The 3,789-nt window shown below is 45.3% G+C and overlaps 1 pseudogene; it reads right to left on the bottom strand.

The window, feature by feature from the left end:
* Window positions 1–414: 414 nt before the first annotated feature.
* Window positions 415–973, bottom strand: LOC125506553 (non-specific lipid-transfer protein 2P pseudogene; annotated as a pseudogene).
* Between the last annotated feature and the right edge of the window lie 2,816 nt (window positions 974–3,789).

Below are 3,789 nucleotides of genomic sequence, written 5' to 3' on the forward strand. Positions count from 1 at the left end.
GGTATACTCCTTCTTAACTAATGAATGTGTCAAATCTTTTGCCCTTGTCGAAACAAAAGAAAAAGTGTGGGCTTGATTGTATGGAGCTGAGCTTGGGATGCATATCACCAAACTAAAGGTTGATAAATGAATTCAATGCACACGAGTTAATGAGCGGGTGCCATAGTGTTTAAAGCTACACCACACAAGTAATCAAAGATGCGCCTTCTTGTGCTCAATCCCGTTGGAACCAACAGTACAACAAAGCAATCACTAGCTTGTAGAGCATCTCATGTGTTTCTGCTGCAATGTGCAGCCTCACCAGCGGCTTATTTGTGAGTGACTCGTCGTAATTTTGGGCGTATTTCGGACGGTTGCCCATTCTTTTACGTGGTTTTCGTTGAAAAGAGGAAGCCGAGGAGAAGGTAGGAAAACTCATTTTATTCCAGCACCGATCATCACCCAACATTTTATTCCAGCACCGATCATCACCCAACATTTTATTCCAGCATCATGGAAGCATTCATGCACTCTCTCAGGTCTCAGCTAGGCTAAGCTATTATAGTCTCTCATCTCTCATGGACGGAGGTAGCCTACCTCTAGCTGAGCCATGCTCGGTCGCTAGGGGCAAGCCTAGCAGTGGGGGACGGCGAGGCCGCAGGAGGTGAGGGTCTCTAGCGCGTGGGGGCTCCTGATGTAGGCGCCGAGGGAGGGGTCCTTGGCGTACTGGCAGAAGCACGCCTGCTGGGCGCGCAGGTTGGCGCAGCAAGCGCCGCTCGGCTTGGCGCCGGTGGTGATCGCCGGCATGCACACCGTCAGCTGCCCCACCTCGCACGCCGCGAGCGCCCCGCCGGGCGCCGCCACCAGCAGCGTCAGCATCATGGCCGCCAGGAGGACCGCCTTCCTCATCGCCATGCCCGTCGTCGTACTCGTACGTGCGTACGTTGGACTGCTCCTCGCTCACTCTCGCTCTCCCAGTGGCAAGTGTTGTGTGTGTTGGAGTGCTGCAGTTGTGGTGTGGAGATGGTTATTTATAGGCGGCCACGCACGGTCCGATACTCCGAGCTCGATCGCAAGCCATGTGTCGCCTAGCTAACATCCCACCTGCCGCGAGCCGGCTAGTTAATCACCCCGCTGAGCATCCAAATGCATGCTGAGTTGAAGCATGTAGTACATAACTGCACTAGTAGTCCGCCATGACTAGGGTCAGCAAAATGGTTGACCGGCACGCACACTTATGGACGTGCGTGGTGCATTCAAGTCCAGTTGGTAGAGGTCAGCCGAGTAGTTCGTCCGATCCATGTTGGCTGCTCGCTCGGTGATGCCAATGAGATCGTGCTGTGATGTTTCCGTATGTTGTTTCGACCCGCACCGTGTACAAAGTACAAGCGTACGTTTTCTTTCTCGGCACAGAGGTGTGCTTTCGTTCCCCATTTACCAAGTTGCTCGCTGGGTGTCAACGTTCACCACAGCTCAACTGAATTGTACCTGTCTCAGCACCAATACGCGCTTGATATATCATTATGTTCTTGCATAAGGCTGAAACATAATAACAAATACTAAGTTCTAATATAAATCCCGAACGGAAATGCAGAGATAACAAACCAATAATGCTAAATGTACAAAGAGTTACACGCAATTATATGCCGACTATGATTCTTTCTTTCTAATTAACATCTTTCCTCTGATTTTCACGGAGGTGGGCCCCTCCTCCCCCTTAATCAACAATCAAAACCCACCTACCTGTAAAACCCTCGTAAACCTATGTATGTGCAGCATTACTCGATAACACCCATATGGCTTTGCCAACAACCTTTACTCCATTCCCGACGCATGACATAGCTTTAGTGAGGGACGAATAATTTTTTCTGTGGTATAATTCTCTCATGTTGAGTCCATTGTTGATAAACAACCACAAAAATCTTTATGTTTACTCTGACACCATGTTTTGCCAAATGCACTGCCGCGATAGTTGGGTGATTTCCAATCAACAAACTATCGCCTTGAGATACACTGAAATGTAATTGCAGGCCATGGAAACGACATATATACTTCTGGCTGATCAGAAAGGGAGAAATCATTTCTCAAGACATGCATAAGGTTGCATTGAGAAAACGCTTCCTCTAAGAGGGTAAGTCGAAATGGTTCTTACTGACTGGTGACTATCCAAAGAAAAAGAGTGCAAGTGGCTGAAACTAGTTAATATCCACTTTCCAGTGATCACGCATATGAGGACAGTAACATCCTTAGAGTTTGCAGAGCTATTACCGTGTGCCTTATAGGTATGTGGGAGATTTAGCAATCTTTTCACCGGAAAGAGTAATCGGGCACAAGTGAACGAGGCATGCCATGCTAACAGTAAAATTCCCAAACACGTTTAACCTAGGGGATGTCACATTTGTATACTTTCAAGCAAACATGATGTACTGAGACGAGAAGTATTTCTATGCCGAGTTTGTGGACTTTTCTTCGTCGGATTCAGCCTTTGTGGCCGTTTCATACGGACAATTATAATGCTCGACTGAATAAATTGAAATAAATTCTGAACTATTTATTTCAAAATGTTACTTTTGGATTGTATTATTTTTATTTGAATTGTTGCACTAAAATATTTAGATTTGAACTATTGATGCACTATGGTATTTATGTTTAGTTATTCTCAATATTCAAATTATATAAAAAAACGGAAGAGGCGAACATTTGAGAGACACGGTTGGATGGCCGCCGCTCGGCGGGATCACTAGTAGAAAAAGGGGTATTTGTCCCGGTTCGTAAGGGCCTTCTGTCCTGGTTTTGGAACCGGGACTAAAAGGTCGTTACTAATGCCCTTGGCCTTTAGTTTCGGTTCTTACATGAACCGGGACAGATGGGCCTCCACGTGGCCGCTGCGGCTAGCCCAGGCAGGGGGGCCTTTGGTCCGGGTTGGTGACACCAACCGGGACCAAAAGGCATCCACGCGTCAGCAGCTGGCTGGAGCTGAGGTTTTTTTAAAGAGGCTGGTTTAGGGGTTTGGGGGGTTAATTTAGGTTGTTATTAGCTAGCTAATACAGAGAAGTGTCCTCTCTCTTATATCTCCGTGCTTGGTTTACCAACGCTACTGCTATGCCTAAACATGGCTTAGATTGAAGTGAAGGCAAGATGCATGTGGTGCATGTCGAAAGTAGTACAATCCAAACTTGATGCATGTTGCCTTCACTTCAATCCAATCCATGTTCATTTCACCCGCGGATATATAATAACTATTCATGCTCGCATCATGCATCATCATATATAATAACAAGTCCTACTAATCATCATTATACAACTTCTACTCGTTATTAATAACAAGTCATACGATCATCATCCTCATAGTCATCAAATCAACCCTACTTAGTTGTTCTTAGCACATGATCATCAGTATTAGGTAGGACCTAAATACCCTCTTTAAGGTAAAATAATATAAAACAATATAGACCCTGACTCTCAACTATAGAGAATGGAGATCATCCTGTCTCCAATTCTTACGCTTCGCTTCCTTTTGCTTCCAAGAACCTCCTTACGACTATCCATACATTTTTTCCATCCTTTGATTAGTGATACGTCTCCAACATATCTATAATCTTTGCTTGCTCCATGCTATATTATCTACTGTTTTGGACATTATTGGGCTTTATTATCCACTTTTATATTATTTTTGGGACTAACCTACTAACCGGAGGCCCAGCCCAGAATTGCTGTTTTTTTGCCTATTTTAGGGATTCAAAGAAAAGGAATATCAAACGGAGTCCAAACGGAATGAAACCTTCGGGAACGTGATTTTATCAACGAACA

This window comes from Triticum urartu, chromosome 5A, assembly GCF_056163025.1.
Source record: "Triticum urartu cultivar PI428250 chromosome 5A, HENAU_Tu73, whole genome shotgun sequence".
NCBI classification, from domain to species: domain Eukaryota; kingdom Viridiplantae; phylum Streptophyta; class Magnoliopsida; order Poales; family Poaceae; genus Triticum; species Triticum urartu.